The sequence below is a fragment of the Scyliorhinus canicula genome, chromosome 18, assembly GCF_902713615.1.
Source record: "Scyliorhinus canicula chromosome 18, sScyCan1.1, whole genome shotgun sequence".
Taxonomy (NCBI): domain Eukaryota; kingdom Metazoa; phylum Chordata; class Chondrichthyes; order Carcharhiniformes; family Scyliorhinidae; genus Scyliorhinus; species Scyliorhinus canicula.
Genome location: NC_052163.1, coordinates 52,973,766 through 52,993,644, shown reverse-complemented (window position 1 = coordinate 52,993,644; position 19,879 = coordinate 52,973,766). Strand labels below are relative to the sequence as shown.

The 19,879-nt window shown below is 48.6% G+C and overlaps 1 protein-coding gene across 3 annotated transcripts in view; it reads right to left on the bottom strand.

The window, feature by feature from the left end:
* The window catches only part of myocd (myocardin), a 448,440-nt gene that overhangs the window by 233,736 nt on the left and 194,825 nt on the right, over positions 1-19,879 (bottom strand). The window contains exon 1 of one of the 3 annotated variants that reach the window (XM_038776981.1): positions 2,430-2,643. The exons of the other annotated variants lie outside the window; for them this stretch is intronic. The gene's annotated coding sequence lies outside the window, so the exon portion shown is untranslated. Of the gene's footprint in view, positions 1-2,429; positions 2,644-19,879 lie in introns of those variants that run through there. 3 annotated transcript variants of the gene reach the window in all.

Genomic DNA, 19,879 nt, shown 5'->3' with positions numbered 1-19,879 from the left:
AACTGTTTCTCAGATTCCAAAACCGTCACCTCGGTCATCTTTTCTGCCGTGAACATTGCGGCCCCACCCAGCGACCCAGCCCCCACCATCTTTCCAGTTGCCGAGCAGACCTTTCCACCCCATGGCGAACCTTCACTCTCACCCTTCCTTATGGCGGCTTGCTTTTGGTTCTTGTACATCCTCCTCCTTCCTGTGGTTAGCACTGTTCCTCCACAGTGCCAGGGTAACAGGTTCGATTCCCGGCTTGGGTCACTGCCTGTGTGGATTCTGCACGTTCTCCCCGTGTCTGCACGGATTTCCACCAGGTGTTCTGGTTTCATCCCACAAGTCTGAAAGATGTGCTTATTAGGTGAATTGGGCATTCTGAATTCTCCCTCTGTGTACCCGAACAGGCGCCAAGTGTGGCGACCAGGGGATTTTCACAGTAACTTCATTGCAGTGTAAGCCTACTTGTGACACTAATAAAGATTCTTATTATGTCTTCCTGCACTTATTTTATGAAAAATTGCCCCTGGAGCTGGGCATTAAATTCTAAAAAAAATCAAGCCTCGAGCAGGAGCCACCCAACATGCGACTTCCTCCTCAAAATTATAAAATATTTAGACTGCCATTTTTATTTCTAGAATAAAATGCAAGTCAGATGTTGCAACACATGTTGGAGTATTATCGCATTTAACAGTCAGCACCAGTACTGGATTTCCTGCACCGCCACTGTCACCAACTGACACACTTAACAGCACAAATTTTTTTTTTTTTTTTTAATTTAGATTACCCAATTATTTTTTCCAATTAAGGGGCAATTTAGCGTGGCCAATCCACCTACTCTGCACATTTTTGGGTTGTGGGGGCGAAACCCACGCAGACACGGGGTGAATGTGCAAACTCCACACAGACAGTGACCCAGAGCCGGGATCGAACCTGGGACCTCAGCGCCGTGAAGCGGTTGTGCTAACCACTAGGCCACCGTGCTGCCCTTTAACAGCACAAATAACGACAGCCGTCTGACAATGATACAATATTTTCAACAGATTGCTTTCCTGGCTAAAAAGAGGGAAAACTATTTGAGAATTTGGATAAAAGCAAATTACTGCGGATGCTGCAGCCCGAAACAGAAAATCTCAGCAGGTTTGACAGCGTCTGTGGAGACAGAACAGAACTAACGGCTGGGATTCTCCACTGAGAGTCTGCCCCGGTACTGCGGCTGGTGAGGACAGTGAATTTGGCACCTAACCAAATCCCCCACTCATTACAGCGGGACCAGAGAATCCCGCTGCCGTGGACGCACGGAGAAACCCGCCCAACATTTCGAGTCTGCTTGACTCTTCGTCAGAGTTGACTCTTTGCCATGTTTACAATTAGGATGCCCTGTAACCAGTTTCTCAGTTACAAAGATTAGCACTACCTATTTATTAAACCGAGAAACGTTAGGAACGTAGGTTGAAAAAGTGGGCAGCATTTCAGACTGCTCTATTAAAAGTAATTCTCCTCAAAATGCTTCCATTTGTTTGAAACAAATGCAAGTTAATGTAAATGTCACCACAGTCCCAGAGGACCATCGGCTGCTCTCTCCTTTGAGAGCTCTCTCTCCGGTTGGTGGTGGTTAACCTGAGGGTCACCACCACCTCAGGCAAGGTTGAGAAGGTGGGACCTTCATGAATCACCTCATCGGTACGGGAATTGAGCCCCCGCCTTTGTCATCATTCTGCACCAGGGGCAGTTTAGCACAGGGCTAAATCGCTGGCTTTGAAAGCAGACCAAGGTAGGCCAGCAGCGCAGTTCAATTCCCGTACCAGCCTCCCTGAACAGGCGCCGGAATGTGACGACTAGGGGCTTTTCACAGTAACTTCATTTGAAGCCTACTTGTGACAATAAGCGATTTTCATTTAATTTAATTTCATTTTCATTTCATTTCATCATGAATCAGCCGTTCAGGCATCTGAGCTTACTGACCCCAAATGCAACTTAATATAATATAACTAATAGACAAAGAATAGTCAAAATATATTTATATCCCATTTTTTGACAGATCCTGTAACTGTTTGCTATATTCCTCCATTTTCTATAAGGCATCTCTTTCTTGCTGTTCCTGAAGCACAGATGAGAAAGGAATCCCTGACTAGTCTTTTGTCATATCTTCATGTGTAGCTTCAAATGGCTGCCTGTATTACAGAGGGGCAGACTGCAACTCGGAGTGAGTTTCTGATGGGATATCCTTCCTTTGAGATGCTTTCCCTATCTGCACCGGCAGCAAATTACCATGGTGAGTGTGACTGCTGGAAATTGGAGGGCATCAGCTGCCTCTAGATTAGTGGTGGGGAGAAGGGTTCAGGAGGACCTCATGTGAAAGGGAGAGGGGGGGATCCTGGGGCAGCAGAGGCCATGACTTTTAAGGCTTCTTCTAACTCATCAAAGGAAAGTTTTACACTTACCAAGAAGGCCTGTGTTGTCCTCTGATCAGCTGCAGACCCGCCTCTGCCGGGAGTGAAGGCCACAGTGGTTTCCCCCCTCAGGCCACAGTTAAAATTGTATCTGCCTGAAAAACCCTGCAGGTTAACATCATGATCAATTGGAGCCAGTTGGGATGTGAGCGGGTAAGTAACCTGTCCATTATTAACTGCCTTGTTTCCACTGGGAGGGTACAGTTAAAATAGACCTTCAAGGTATCAGCTAAATATATGGGAAATATCAATTGTGGTGTGGCTTGCCCAATGATAAACAATGCACTCTGCATCATATCCTGTCATTATTCAGTCACTGTATACTGGAAATGCCACTTCTGGAGAGCACACAGTGCATTGATTAAGTGTTGGTGTGCTAAAATCCAGCAATGGGGGAGTTCACTGTGCAAGTTTGAAGCGAGGCATGTGGCTGAATTAATCTGGCATTTAGGCACAAAGAATACACTCCGTTCATTTTACGGCTATAAAAGACTATGGGCGGGATTTTCCGCGCAAGCTGCCGTGTGTTTTGAGGCAGAGAAGGCGGCCCACCATTGCCCAGTGGCAGGATCTCCTGGTCTCGCCTTTGTCAATGAGCTTTCCTGCTGAATACACCCCTTGCTGCCGGGAAACCTGCAGTGGGGGTGCGCCGTATGCCGGACCGGAAGATCCCACTCTTGTGAATGGCCAGAAATTTATGTCCTATGTTCCTCTGTGGAGCTCATCACTAAAATACATTACACCATCTTACACCATGGTGTAAACTTGCTGAGATGGATTGTGCAAGAGCAGGTGATGTAACACAAGGGATAATTCTGGGTTTCCAGCAGAAAGCATGCAGGAAACCCATTTCCGCGAGAGGATGGATATACAGTCAGTGATGTGACAGAGTACCTGAGCCACTAGGAGGAGGGAAATGTGGCCCCTGCACTTCATTTAGAAATGGAACATGGCCCTCAGGGATAATCTTTATAAATCAATGCATAATTTCTGCCCAAATACAAATGAACTCTCCCTGCGTGAGAAATTATCACCAGCTCTTCCATTCTTACTGTTTGTCAGCACTCCCAGCACCTTGCAGATTCTACACGTTTAACAGATGCCAAATTGTTTTACTTCCAAATGAAACATTTATATGTTGCTGACAAAGTCTGATTTAAACCTGCAGCTTTGACATTCCCTCCCACTTGGTACAGTCAGTTGGTCAATTCGATCACAATTCTGCAGCACACATTGCAATGCTCACTGTCAAAATAGGTGTAAAAACAGCCACAGATTTTATTACAGAACCTATGTTTTAAAGCATGACATTTGCCAACTCGAAGCTTCATTGTTTTAGTTGTATGTCTGTTGCCCCTCCCCACCTTTCCTTTTCTTTCCCAAAGGTGTTCTTTTGATTTCAGCTGTTTTGCTCCACAGGGTCACTGCCACTATTTTGTCCATTTGTCCACTATTTGCTGGAGGCGAATGGGGAGGGGATGCAAATTTCCCAGGGTTCCTGCTCTTGTCAGAGTCCAGCGAAACCTCAGTGAGTGTGCTTGTTCGTTGGACATTGGACTAGGCTGTGCCAGCCACATTAATTTATCAGCCTGTAACGGTTGAACCATGAATCCTAAAGATATCTGCCATATCAGGCGACCATAGACTGTGGAAGTGCACAGAATCAATAAGTCGACATTTTAAAAGAGGTGAGAACATTGGCAAAAAAATTCATGTCCGACAGATGCAGATTATGTGGAAAAACTAAACAGAATATGCCAGCAAATGGATGCACTGGATCATATTTGTACACCTTTTCACAATTTCAGAACATTCCAAAGCACTTAGTAACCAATGTAGTTTAGCCGCTCATGCAATATAGAAAATAGGAGAGCCAATTTGTGCACAAAATCTGAAGGGCAATAATGTGCTGATAATCTGATCATCTGTTTTGATGATATTGGTTGAGGATTAAACACAGTCCAGGGTAGAGCTATCTTCAAAATAGTGCTGAGGGATCTTTGACATATCAACTATTTTTTCTTTATTCTATGACAGGCTGTGAATGTTACTGACAAGGCCAGCATTTTTGCCCATCCCTAAGTACCCTTGGATTGCTAGGCCATTTCAGAGGGCAGATAAGTGTCAACTCCACTGGTGGACCAAGTAAGGACGGCAGATTCCATGATGAGTGCAGCTCCAACAACACTCAAGAAGCTTGACATCATCCAGGACAAAGCAGCCTCTTGATTGTTCCCCCTTCACAAAAATTCAAACCCTCCACCACTGACGAACAGTGGCAGCCATGTGTACCGTCTATAAGGTGCACTGCAGTAACTCACCAAGGTTCCTCAAGCAGCACCTTGCAAACCCACGACCACTACCATCTAGAAGGACAAGAATGGCAGATACCTGGGGATCCCACCTCCTGGAGCACCCACCCCCCCACCCCCGCCCTCAAGTCACTCACCACTCTGACTTGGAAATATATCGCAGTTCCTTCACTGTCGCTGGGGCAGCATTCTAGAACTCCCACCCCAGCAGCACTACCTACACCTCAAGGACTGCAGCGGTTCAAGAAGGCAACTCACTACCATCTTCTGAGGGGCAACTAGGGATGGGCAATAAATGCTGGCCTACTCAGCGACGCTCACATCCCGTAAATGAATTTTTAAAAATCAGACTTTCGGCTTGTTGATTTATGGAGACTCTATATTTTTGCGTTGTGCTACAAATGAGTGGATCAAGTGGAACCAGATCTGATTCTTGACCTGCTTGACGTTAGCTATCGCCTTACAATCACTTGTTCCCATTACAAGGCGTTCTGGAACCTGCACCAATCATCTGAGGTAACAGAAGACTCCTGATGACATGTCTCGTTCTGCTTGAAGAAAATATATACCAGCAAGTAACAGATTAGGATCTTTTTTTTTAATAAAGCAATTCCAGAATGTTATTTTGATTGTGCAGCAACTATAAAAATACTGGTAAAAGGGTGAATCTAATCCAATTAGTCAGTAAGAAATTTGTTTAAGGTCACATCAGCTCTTGGCACAGAATAGCAGATGGCCTTTTGGTCTCCTATTTCATTGCTCATATTCAGTTACAGGTTGCCCTTGTGATATCCCATTGCACTATTTATGAGTATTAGTCACTGCACAACACTGACTAGCACTTAAGTTGGGTTGTCAGACTACAACTGGTTTTATTATTTCATGCAGTTATCTTGTCCTCGTTTGCATTGAGCAAGTCCACCATTTCAAATACTATAAATGTGCAGAGAGCTCCATTATGAAGGACACAGAACTGAGCAGCTGCCTCATCTAAACCAAGAAGTCAAAACATACTACCTCCTGTATTAATAAACTCCTTGCAGAAATATTCAGTTATGTTCGAAAGGCAGCTTGGAAGTTGGGGGTCATTAAAATAAACTCTCCTTAAGATCGAGAATATCCCCAAAAATAAGGGCTCATTCTAAAATTATTGGTTACGTCACTCAGGTCAAAAGCAATGGCCAGACTTCCCTGGCCGTTCCCACTGGCAGGATCTTTGGGTTTCCCGGCGTCAGGGAGTGCATAAAATGGGAAACCCTGTTGACAGCGGCGGGACTTTTCTGGCTAACAGCTGCCCACCTCCGCCGCCGTGAATCACATGGTGGGAGGCGTGGAAAATCCCGCCCAGTGGGTAGAATTTCCATGGAAATCTCCTGCTTTCCTGCTTCAATCCAAGTAGACTGTAAACATTCACTTCTCTGGGGCTTCAGTCGATTTCCAAATTTATGGATTGATTGGAAGTGCCAATGTCCCAACAAGAAATTTCCAGGGGTGGATTTTACAGGGGTGGGGGGATAGATATCCTGCCCCTCGACCGAAAAGTCCATTGTCATCTTGGCTAATAATGCAGCCTTAATAGGATCAGAGTGTTACTTCGACCCCTCAGTGGGGTGGGGGGGGGGGGGGGGGGGGTGTGGTCTGCAGGCAAATGGAGGGGGTATAAAATTCACTTGCGGGTCCCTAATATCAGTGCCATTTGAAGTGCGCAAGTTATTTTCGGAATGGGCTTCCAGAGCTTGATTCTTAAGAATAAGGTGTGGATCAGCTGCCTTCGCCTACTTTGGCCCAGAGTGTCACTCATTTCTTGGCTCCACAAATCCAACCCATGGAAAAAGAAATCAAGATGGTTGGATTTACGTTCTGAGCAGGGCATTAGCCCAATTAGAAGTTGTGCCCGCTGCCACCGGAATGAGTGTGGTGGCCATCAGGTATGGAGGCCAACCTAGGCCAGCCTACATGTATCAGTTATTTAAAAACTGAACTGAACACATAAATCCCTCCAGCCCTCACACCACCTGTACACTCCTCATGCCGTCTTGTGCCGCCTACCCAACCCCCATGGCCCCTCACACCTTCAATGCCACCCTCTTCTCCTCTACCCATTCCCATGTCTCCTCATTCTTCTTATGTCTCTCTACTCACCCAGGTCTCCTCATGCCCCTATGCTACCTTCTCTCCCTCTACCCACCCCCATGTCACCTCATACCCCCTCTGTCAACCCAAGTCCACCACTCATCTCCATGGCCCTGTATAGCTCATGTGCCAATTCAGTGATAATTCATGTCAGCCCCAACCTTTTGCCTTCAGCCCCTCCAAACCGCCTCGACCAGTAGCCTCCATGGACAAACCTCAGAAATCATAGAATGAAGATATGCCTCGTGAGGCTGTCTCTATTTAAAAAAAACCGAATTAACAAATAACAAGGGGCTATGGGGAGAATGCTGGGAGGTGGAGTTGAAATGCCCATCAGCCATGATTGAATGGCGGAGTGGACTCGATGGGCCGAATGGCCTTACTTCCACTCCTATGTCTTATGGTCTTATGGTCTTAACATGCAATACATTAGTTTTATTCAACTAATCTCTTCTGAAAACAAACATTTCTTAACCACTTGGAGTTGTTCATCAAATTGCTCATTTAGCAGAAATCACACTGTGATAATGTTAGGTTTTAAAATGAACCATGCAGCACAAACCCTCTGATGGCAACCCTCAGGTTTATGTCAACAGATAGAGTGAAGTATCAAGCACTATTTTTCAAAAATGGAAAGGCCAACAGAGTTAAATCCCTTGCAGCTTTTACAAATTCAATGAGCTTTGCCAGTTCTTTGACAGCTTGGACAGTTATTTGACAGCCTGGTCAATTATGTGACAGCTTGGACACTTCCAATGTATTTAATAATTTTTTACACACAATAATGACTACTTTAATAATTCCAAAGGGCATGTGACCTGTCCCAAAGAGTGTCTTACGTCTCCCAAAGGTGTCCTCAGATCATATCCAAAGTGGTACCTTATCTCGACAATAGGGCACTCTGCCTATCCAAATGAATCTGCTCCTTCCAGGTCTACTCTGCACACATTGATTTTCTGACCACTACCTCACCAAGATTACTCTTGAGCAAAGGCTACTGCTGATTCATATGCTAATTGCTTCTGAGAACCATGGATGTGGTGACACGGTGGCACAGTGGTTAGCATTGCTGCCTCACAGCGCCAGGAAGCTGTGTCCGATTCAGAGTTTGCACATTCTTTTTTTTAAAATTTAGATTACCCAATTATTTTTTCCAATTAAGGGGCAATTTAGGGTGGCCAATCCACCTACTCTGCACATTTTTGGGTTGTGGGGGCGAAACCCACGCAGACACGGGGAGAACGTGCAAACTCCACATGGACAGTGACCCAGAGCCGGGATCGAACCTGGGACCTCAGCGCCGTGAGGCGGTTGTGCTAACTACTAGGCCACCGTGCTGCCCTGAGTTTGCACATTCTTACTGTGTCTGTGTGGGTTTCCTCTGTTGCTCCGGTTTCCTCCCACAGTCCAAAGATGTACAGACTAGGTGGATTGACTATGCTAAATTGCCCCTAGGTAGGGTTATGGGGATTGGGTGGGGGATTGGGCCTAGGTAGGGTGCTCTTTCAGAGGTTCAGTGCAGACTCAATGGGCCAAATGGCCTCCTTTTGGACTGTAAGGATTCTCTGATGTGTAATTTATAATGCGCTCTCATTCCCCCTCCTTGTCAAAGGAGCAGAGGCTGGGGTTGACAGCGGCATTTTCGGATTTGGGTCTCTGCAGAGCCTCTCAGCCTGTGTGAAAATTCAGGCCTTTACTGAGTGCCTTTTTTGCGAGATCAATATAAAAGATAGCAAACTGAAGCCCCGATTTTAACTTGGGCTAAGTTCAGAGCTGGAGTGGACCAAGTAATGGCTTGATGAGAGGCAAGAGCGATTTTAACTCCAGAGTTTTACTTGCTTTGGACTGCGGGCTCTCTCCTCCCAGTGAACTTGAAAATCACACAAGATAAGAGCCCTCACAGCTGCATAACCAAGCAAATGGTCCACGGCAAAGGTAAGTAAGGGGGAGAGATTGACAACCTAGTTGAATGTGGCGAGAAGACAAATGAGGGAAAACAGAGGGGAAAAAAAGCCCAAGGTTTTGCTGTTGGACAAGGAGGAGAGATCTTTCTAAGCCATAAAGAAATTGTAGGAAAATGCTTCATGAAGCACTTACCCATACAATACCAGTTTGGAAGACACTGGGCAGGATTCTCCGAACCCCCGCCGGGTCGGAGAATCACCGGGGCTCGTCGTGAATCCCGCCCCTGCCGTCCTCCGAATTCTCCGGCCCTCCAAAAGTCGGCGACGCGTGAATCGCGCGTCCCGCCTCGGAGAATGGCAGGGACCGGCACTACTCAATGGGCCCCGGGGCTGCCCGAATTCTCCAGCCCGCGATAGGCTGAAGTCCGCTGGTTATTTGCCGGTCCCGCCGGCGTGGATCAGACTAGGTCCCTTACCGGCGGGACCTGGTGGCGTGGGCGGACTCCGGGGTCCTGGGGGGGGGGGGTCGCGGGGCGATCTGGTCCTGGGGGGCGCCCCCATCGTGGCTAGGCCCGCAATCGAGGCCCACCAATCCGCAGGCGGGCCTGTGCCATGGAGGCACTCTTTTCCTACGCGTCGGCCGTGTCAGCCTCCGCGATGGCCGGCGCATAGGTTAAACCCCCCCGCGCATGCGCGGGTTGACGTCAGCAGCCGCTGACGCTCCCGCGCATGCGCGGACTCTCGCTGGCCGGCGGAGTCCCTTTGGCCCCGGCTGGCATGGCGCCAAAGGCCTTCCACGCCGGAGTGGTTCACGCCACTCCGTCCCGCCGGGACCCCCCACCCCGCCGGGTACGGGAGAATCCCGCCCACTAGCACAAATCTAAAACAACTAATTTCAAAAAAAGTGTTGCACTTAACACCATTGATACAGTCTATAGAGGGTACCAAGGAATTTTTAATGTAGTACTACGATTATCCTTCCATAGATTATACAGGAACTTTGGGTCAGGATGGGCTGCTCATCGTGCTTTTTTGAGCAACAGTGAAATTCCAAGAGCAGGAGTTGATTATTTGAACTTGTTCGTCATTCAACTTGCTGATGTTTCTATTCTGTATCTTTACTCCCATTTGTTTATCTTTACTCTTTATCATATCAATAATCTATCAACCTGAGATTTTGGGGGAGAGTAACAGATTTCCACCACCCTTATTGTGAAGAACTATGTCCTGACCTCACTGCAGACATAAAATGCTGACTTTACCCAACAGAAACATGGCTGAAACCACTGCTGAGAAAGCCCCAAGGTTCCTAAATGCAGTGGGTTGATTAGGAGGAACCTGCATGGATCTCTAAAGGGGGATATCATGTTAAACTAATTTGCTGGAGGATTTTGAGAAGGTAACAGAAAGGGGCCGATGAGGGTAATGTATTTGATGCGCTGTACGTGGACTTTCAGAAAGCATTCAATGCAGTGCCACACAACAGACTTTTGAGAAAACCTATAGCCCATGGAATAAAAGGGACCGGTGGCTGAATAATAGAAAGCAGAAAGTAATGGTCAATGGATATTTTTCGGATTGGAGGAAGGTTTTTATTTGTGACCAAGGGGTCAGTTATTTTTCCTTATTTTTCCTGCTATATATTAATGATCTAAATAGTCAATGAATGGCACCACACTGGGAGATCCTGAGGAACAAGGAGACCTTGGTGTATTTGTAAATAGGAAGGGCAGCATGGTGGCACAGTGGTTAGCATTGCTGCCTACGGCGCTGAGGACCCGGGTTCGAATCCCGGCCCTGGGTCACTGTCCGTGTAGAGTTTGCAAATTCTCCCTGGGTCTGCGTGGGTTTCACCCCCACAACCCAAAGATGTGCAGGATAGGTAGATTGAACACTCTAAATTGCCCCTTAATTGGAAAAAATAATTGGGTACTCTAAATTTAAAAAAAAAAAGTATTTGTAAATAGATCTCTAAAGGCAGAAGGGAAGGTGAATAAGGTGGTGAAAAAGCATATGGTACACTTGCCATTATCAATCATGGCATAGATTACAAAGGCATGAAGTTATGTTGGAGTTATATAGAATATCGGTGAGGCTACTGCAGGAATACTGTGCAGTTCTGGTCGCCACATTATAGGAAGGATGTGATTGCACTGGAGCGGGTGCAGAGGCGTTTCACCAGGATGTTGCCTGGGATGGAACATTTTAGTTATGAAGAGAGGTTGGATAGGCTTGGGCTGTTTTCGCTGGAGCGCGGAAGACTGACGGGTGGCCTGATCGAGGTGTACAAGATTATGAGGGGCATGGACAGGGTTACAAGGGTACAAAAGTTCAAGGTGAGGGGTGGGAGGTTCAGGGGGGATTTGAGGAAACACCTTTTTACCCAGAGGGTGCTGATGGTCTGGAACGGACTGCTTGGGAGCGTGGTATAGGCGGGTTGCCTGACATCCTTTGAAAAGTACCTGGATGAGTACTTGGCATGTCATAATGGAGCCTCACGGTAGCATGGTGGTTAGCATCAATGCTTCACAGCGCCAGGGTCCCAGGTTCGATTCCCGGCTGGGTCACTGTCTGTGTGGAGTCTGCACGTCCTCCCCGTGTGTGCGTGGGTTTCCTCCGGGTGCTCCGGTTTCCTCCCACAGTCCAAAGATGTGCGGGTTAGGTGGATTGGCCATGCTAAATTGCCCGTAGTGTAAGGTTAATGGGGGGATTGTTGGGTTACGGGTATACGGGTTATGTGGGTTTAAGTAGGGTGATCATTGCTCGGCACAACATCGAGGGCCGAAGGGCCTGTTCTGTGCTGTACTGTTCTATAATATTCAAGGCTTTGGTCCAAGTGCTGGCTAATGTGATTAGGATTGGCAGATCAGGTGCCTTCATGTGGCGGTGCAGACTTTATGGGCCTTTTCTGCACTGTATTTTTCTGAGATTCTGTGATGATGTGACAGATCTTGTTGTGCAGATGACAATTTAAAATTTTACAGATGATACAAAACTTGGAAGTAAACTGTGCGGAGGAGGGTATAGAACTTCAAAAGGACATTGACAAGTTTGCCCAAGGGAAATATTTGGGACGTCTGCTGGTGGTGGCCACGTTGAAGATATGGAGGGAATGTCGGCAGCTCTTTTGGCTTGTGGGAGGTTGGACGTGGGTGCCGATCCGCGGGAATCATGGGTTTGAGCCAGTGAGGTTGGGTGCTAGATTTCGGGGTTGGGAAGTGTGAGGGGTGATGGAAACTCGCGGTTCTCAAGTTTGGGGAGAAGACTGTGGTCCTGCGGGGGGAGGGAATTAGGTATGCACAGGTGTGGGAATTCGCGCAGAAGGTTTTCCAGACTTTTACGGTGGCCACGCCCTCCTCGCTGTTGGAGAATGTGCTTTCGTTGATGGGGCTGGAGGGGAGGCCATCTCGGTGATCTACGAGAGGAATTTGGAGGAGGATGTGGCATCTCTTTGGGGGGGGGGCTAAGGCCAGGTGGGAGGAGGAGCTGGGGTTGGTGCTGGAGGAGGGATGCTGTGGAGGGTGAATGCCTCAACTTTGTGTGCGAGGCTGGGCTTGATACAGCTAAAGGTATACATAGAGCACACCTGATGAAGTTGAGGATGAGCCGGCTGTTTGACAGGTGGAGGACATTTGTGTGCGGTGTGGGATATGTTCTGGTCCTTCCCTAAGTTGTGGAAATTTTCAGGACCTTGTCGGTGATCTTGCATGTGCATTTGGAGCCCAATCCCCTGGGGGCCATATTTAGGGTGTTGGACTTGCCAGAGTTGCAGACAGGACTCACTCACCTGATGAAGGAGCTATGCTCCGAAAGCTAGTGATTCCAAACATACCTGTTGGACTTTAACCTAGTGTTGTAAGACTTCTTACGGGAAGATACAGAGGGGCTGCAATAAGATATAGACAGGTTAAGTGAGTGGGCAACAAGATGGCAGATGGATTAGAATGTCGGGAAATGTGAAGTTATCCACTTTGGTCAAAAGGATAGAAGAGCTGCATAATTTTTTTAATGTGAAAAACCTGTAAGTGTTGATATTCAAAAAGAGACTTGGATGGTTCGAACAGAAAGACAAGAAATTAACATAGAAGTCCAGCAAGCAATTCGTAAGGTAAATTACATATTGACATTTATTGCGAGGAGATTGGAGTACAGGAATAAAGAAGTCTTGCTAGAGTTGCACAGGGTTTCTGTGAGACCACATCTGGAGTAGTGTGTGTAGTTTTGGTCTCCACATTTAAGAAAAGATATGTTTTCACTGTGTGGTAAACACCACTGGTAACACATTGCATGTATTACGGTACTGCCACTGTATTACAGGTACCACAGTAAATCCCAGCCTGCTGGTTCCTCCCAGCAGGCGACGTATGAAAGTGTATGCTCTCCTGCGCTGCTCTCATTCTGGTTCCAGCTGCAGGACGTACAACATCTTGTGCAATAAAGCCTCGATTGTTTCACTATTCTCGTCTCGTGGTAATTGACGGTACATCAATTTATTGCACAAGATTTTAAAAGATGAACATCTTAATCAAGCCTGATCGTCTGGAGCTGAGCCCTCACTCAGCCAACGCTACGCCCACCTTTGAGCACTGGCTAGCCTGCTTTGAAGGCTACATCAGAGCAGCCACTGAAGAACCCTCGGAACCACAGAAGCTCCAAGTCCTCTCCTCACGGGTGTGCCCTCAAGTTTTTCCCCTCATCCGGGATGCGCCCACCTACACAGAAGCGATGACACTACTAAAGGGACACTACATTAAGTCAGTGAATCAAGTGTACGCCAGATACCTCTTGGCCCCAAGACAGCAACTCCCGGGGGAGACTCTGGACGATTTCTTGCAGGCTCTACAGATTCTTGGTAGGAACTCTGACTGCCAGGCAGTTTCGGCAGTCCAACCCACCGAACTATTGATCAGAGACGCTTATGTCACGGGCATTAAATCTACGTAAGTTCGCCAGCGACTATTAGAAGGGTGTACGCTCGATCTTGCAGAGACTGTGCAGCTTGCTAATTCCCTAGAAGTGGCCTCCTGTAATCTGGAGGCCTACACCTCCGACTGTGTGGCACCCTCATGGGCATCATGGGCCCAACCAGCTGCCGACTCGAGTACACCGCAAGCCTGCGCCGCGCGGCAGCCAGCCAACTCCGGAGGGCCCAAATGTTATTTTTGTGGCCAGAGTAAACCTCCCAGGCAGTGTTGCCCGGCGCAGATCGTGACCTGCAACGGGTGCGGGAAGAAGGGCCACTTTGTTTCCGTTTGCCAGGCCCGGTCGGTCGCCGCTGTTTCCAGACCCGACATTGCTACACCCCCCACGTGTGATCGAGGGGCGCCGCCATCTTCTCCACCACAAGCCATGTGCAGCCCATGGGCACCGCCATCTTTGATGCCGCCCGCCATGTGCGGCCCGTGGGCGCCGCCATCTTCGGTGCCATTTTGGACCGCGCCTCAGGACCCCTGCTCGTCTGGACGTTCGCTGCCCGCTGATACCTCCGCCACTGCTGATCAGCCCGGGACCTCCCAACATCTTCCGCAGCTCGCCTCCATCACCCTTGATCAGTCTCGGCCCCGCAACCTCGCGACCGCTACGACAACGGTAAAGATCAATGGGTACGAGACGACCTGCCTCTTTGACTCCGGGAGCACAGAGAGTTTCATCCACCCTGCTACGGTAAGGCGCTGCTCCCTCCCGGTACTCTGCGTCACCCAGAAAATCTCCCTGGCCTCCGGATCCCATTCCGTGCAAATCAGGTGTACTGTGTCGCGACCCACACCGTTCAGGGCATAGAGTACAGCAACTTCAGGCTCTACGTCCTCCCCCATCTCTGGGCTGCCCTGTTACTAGGTCTTGATTTTCAATGCCACCTCCAAAGCCTTACTTTGAAATTCGGTGGACCCCTGCCCCCCCCCCCCCCCCCCCCCCCCCCCCCCCCCCCCCCCCCCCCCTCACCGTCTGCGGCCTCACGACACTTAAGGTCGATCCACCTTCACTGTTTGCAAACCTCACCGTGGACTGCACGCCCGTCGCCACTAGGAGCAGACAGTACCCAGTGCCCAGGACAGGACCTTCATCAGGTCGGAGGTCCAACTGCTTCTGCGGGAGGGGATCATTGAAGCCAGCAACAGCCCTGGAGAGCTCAAGTGGTGGTAGTGAAGACTGGGGAGAAGCACAGGATGGTCATTGACTACAGTCAGACCATCAATCGGTACACGGAGCTCGACGCGTACCCCCTCCCACGCATATCTGACATGGTCAATCAGATTGCGCAGTATTGAGTTTTCTCCACAGTAGGCTTGAAGTCCGCCGACCACCAGCTCCCCATCCGCCCGGAGGATCACCAATACACTGCGTTCGAAGCAGATGGCCGCCTCTATCGGTCTCGGTCTTCCAGCGAGAGATGGACCAAATAGTTGGCCAGTACGGGCTGCGGGCCACCTCCCCGTACCTAGATAATGTTACCATCTGCGGCCACGATCAGCAGGACCACGATGCAAACTTCCAAAAATTCCTCCATACCGCCAGACTCCTTAGCCTCACCTACAATAAGGAGAAATGCGTATTCCGCACCAACCGCTTAGTCATCCTTGGCTACGTCGTGGAAAATGGAGTCCAAGGGCCCGACCCCGATCGCATGCAGCCCCTCCTGGAACTCCCTCACTCCCACTGCCCCAAGGCCCTGAAACGATGCCTGGGGTTTTTCTTATATTACGCCCAGTGGGTCCCTAATTATGCAGCCAAGGCCCCCCACTCATCAAGCCCACAGTTTTTCTCCTGACAGCTGAGGCCCGCCAGGCCTTCAACCACATTAAGGCGGATATCGCCAAGCCACGGTGCATGCGGTCGACGAGTCCCTCCCCTTTCAGGTGGAGAGCGATATATCAGACGTAGCTCTGGCCGCCACCCTCAACCAGGCAGGCAGACCCGTGGCTTTCTTTTCCCGCGCCCTCCATGCCTCCGAAATGTAGCACTCCTCTGTCGAAAAGGAGGCCCAAGCCATTGTAAAAGCTGTGCAACATTGGCGGCATTACCTGGCCGGCAGGAGATTCGCTCTCCTCGCTGACCAACGGTCGGTTGCCTTCATGTTTAACAATATGTAGCGGGGCAAGATCAAAAACGACAAGATCTTGAGGTGGAGGATCGAGCTCTCCACCTATAATTATGAGATCTTGTATCGCCTGGGGAAGCTCAATGAGCCCCCAGATGCCCTGTCCCGCGTTACATGTGTCAGCGCACAAGTGGACCGACTCTGGGCTCTCCACAATGACCTCTGCCACCCGGGGGTCACCCGGTTCTTCCATTTTGTCAAGGCCCGCAACCTGCCCTACTCCATTGAGGAGGTCAGGACCGTAACCAGAGACTAACAAATCTGCGCAGAGTGCAAGCCGCACTTCTACTGGCCAGATAGAGCGCAACTGGTGAAGGCCTCCCACCCATATGAGCGCCTCAGCATGGACTTCAAAGGGCTCCTCCCCTCCACCAACCGCAACGTGTACTTCCTCAACATAATTGATGACTACTCCCGGTTCCCTTTCATGCCCCGACATGACTTCTGCCATGGTCATCAAGGCCCTGCACAGCATCTTCACCCTTTTCGTTTTCCCCACCTACATCCACAGCAATCGGGGATCCTCCTTCATGAGTGATGAGCTGCGTCAGTTCCTGCTCAGCAAGGGCATCGCCTCGAGCAGGGCGACCAGCTACAACCCGCGGGGAAACGGGCAGGTGGAGAGGGAGAACGGGACGGTCTGGAAGGCCGTCCTGTTGGCCCTTCGGTCTAGAAATCTCCCGGTCTCCCGCTGGCAGGAGGTCCTCCCCGACGCGCTCCAATCCATCCGGTCGCTCCTCTGTACCGGTACTAATGAGACCTCTCACGAACGTGTGTTTGATTTCCCTAGGACGTCCACCTCCGGGGTCTCACTCCCAACATGGCTGACAGTTCCTGGACCTGTCCTCCTCCGGAAGCACGTGCGGAGCCTTAAATCAGATCCCTTGGTTGAGAAAGTCCACCTCCTCCATGCGAACCCACAGTACACCTATGTGGCACACCCCGACGGGTGACAGGACACAGTCTCCCTCCGGGACCTGGCACCCGCTGGGACCCCACCAACAACCCCCGACCTGATACCGCTCCCCCCCCCCGGTTGCCTCGTTCACCCCTGCGCCACCCACCCTCCCATCAGCGAACCTCACCGCAGGCCCCACCCCAGCAGGATCCGTCCCCTCACTGGATCCACTCAGGGGTGATGAAGGAGAGCACAACACACTCCCGGAGTTGCAGGTGACCACATAGGCGCCCACACCACCACCAGGACTGAGGTGATCGCAGCGGAGGGTAAGAGCCCCCGACAGACTCAATCTGTAATGTTTTCTTCACCCCCACCGGACTTTTTTTAAACAGGGGGTGAATCTGGTAACACATTGCATGTATTACGGTGCTGCCACTGTATTACAGGTACCACAGTAAATCCCAGCCTGCTGGCTCTTCCCAGCAGGCGACGTATAAAAGTATCTGCTCTCCTGCGCTGCTCCCATTCTGGTTCCAGCTGCAGGAGGCACAACATCTTGTGCAATAAAGCCTCAATTTTTTCACCATTCCCGTCTCATGGTAATTGACGGTACATCACACTGGAGGCGGTAAATCAAAGGTTCACTAAATTGGTCCCTGGAATGAGAAGGCTGTCCTCTGATGGGAGGCTGAGTAAATTGTGTCTATTTTCCCTGGAATTTAGAAGAATGAGAGGCAGTCTCAGCGAAACAAGCAAGCTTCTGAAGGGATTTAACAGGGTGGACACAGAAATTATTTCCACTGGTCGGGCATCTAAAACACGAAGGCATAGCCTCAGGATAAGAGGCTGAGATGAGGGGAAATTACTTCATAGAGTTGTGGATCTTTGGAGTTCTCTGCCTCAGATTACATGATCTGATAACTGATTACATTTAAGGCTGGGATAGACAGACTTTCGGTCTCTCAGAGAATGAAGGGATGAGGGGGATGGGCAGGGAAGTGGAGCAGAAGCCCAAGATCAGCCATGATCGTATTGAATGTGGAGCAGGCCCGACCGGCCATATGGTCAACTCTTGCTCCTATTTCTTGTGGTCTTGTGATCCATAGTTGATTCCATGAAGAGATAGATGCAGTGTGCAGGTCATAAAAATAATTCAATCTTCCTGTCAGATCTGCGAACTGATGTTCAGTTCAGTACAAACATATTTTTCGATATGCCCACACTCCAGTGAGTTAAATGTGGCTACTGTTCTATTACCTATCCTATCCTATAACCTGTGCCGTTATCCATCACCACTTACCAATGATCACATACCAAGAGCCCCAAAAACGTTGGCACAGAAAATATGGAAAAGCTCATTTGTTTTCATATAAGCAGTGCAGCCTGTAGCCATAGCTGCCTGAGTGAGGTGCTTAACTGTCAGATATCAAAATGTTTACTTTGTTCCTTTTTTAAAATATACAGTGTTTAACGAACTACTCCACTTAAGAGGACTGTTTACCTCCATGTGCTCATTTTCAGTTTAATTCATAATAGCGCATACAGCCCTGACAAGAACACTTTTACTTAACAGCATCTTTTTCCTCGTGAATTCTAGTTACTCGCAATCAACCCTGCTGGATGGTGGATTGCCACCAAGAACGTTTCTGAAAATGTGTCCGTGTATATATGCTGCAATCCAAAGGGGAAAAGGAAATTTGGCTATCGTGGTTATCCTTCAGCAACATTTCTGCTTCTATTTCATACCGTGCAACCATAAAAGAATTAAAAATATAATTTCTGTTCTAAAAATAAAGCAATGAATCATCTCCTAAATAAAGGCAAGTGATTGCAGTGCATAAAACATGTTTTTTATTGGCCCTGTGGATTTGAAAATATTCGAGGTTTCTTGTGAGCACAATAACAGCTCAATTGTTAAATCGGAAGAATGTTCTTTCCTGAACCAGACCAAAACATCACTGCATATTTTCGTGAAACGGTCTAGCAGAATGCAGAAAATGAAAGGAAACAGTTCAAGTATGAGAATTAATGTGCGGTCGCACAATAAAACATGGAATGGAATAACTGGTAGTTCTAAGGAATGTAACAAGGGGGCAGTCTAACAATCGAATGCAGATGAGCTGATTTGTTTAATAGTGCAAGTGAACTTATTCTTATACGATCAAAGAATATTGCACACACAGTAATGGAAGACATGCAATCCTGACCAAAATCCATAAAGCTCTAAGCCAATTACCTCTATATCGAAGCACCGCCATCACACATATGGAACTGTTTGTGGATCAGCTATTTGGGTTTGTAAACCTGGAACGTATTTTAACATCATGACTGCTGTACATTAATGGAAAAGCTTCTTTTGGAATGGGGGACTGAGAGATAATTAAAGCAGAGCCAAAAGCTGATCCCAGTAGCTGCCCAAGTGCTGGGCGAAAACTCGACTGTCAATAAGTTAGTGACAGGGATGCTGAGCTTCAGAAAATCCCACTGAATTGTAATTCAGGGCTCTCACTGCCAGACGTTTATGGGTTTCCTCCTAATTAGATAATACTGGTTGTCTCCTGTTTCAATAGTGGGACCTCATTGCAGGACGCAATATAAACGCAGCTGCAGCTGTTTAAAGGGCTGCCGCAGAAAATGGGCAAAATGCATTGATGTTGGTAAGGGCAGAGGGTAGTGGGTGGGGTACGGGTTGGCACAGGTTAGCACAAAGTTGGCATCAGCTATCATGGGCCATAGGAGGATGGGTATAGAGCATATGTTGGAAATTCGTGACTGACTAATTTATGAGAGGTTTTTTCAACCAGAATGGATAGAGGAGAACCGGAAGATGTGCTATACTTGGACTTCCAGAAGGTGTTTGATAAAATACCTCGCAAAAGGTTAAGTCATAAGGTAAGAGCCCATGGTGATGGCGGCAGTATGTAGGCAGTATATTAGCATGGATAGAGAATTGGCTAACGGGTAGGAAAGAGCAAGTGGGGATCAGGGTTCTTTTACAGGTTGGCGATCTGTAACCAGTGAGGTTCTACAAGGATCAGTGCTTGGACCACAACTGTTTACAATTTATATCAAGGACTTGGAGGAAGGAAGCG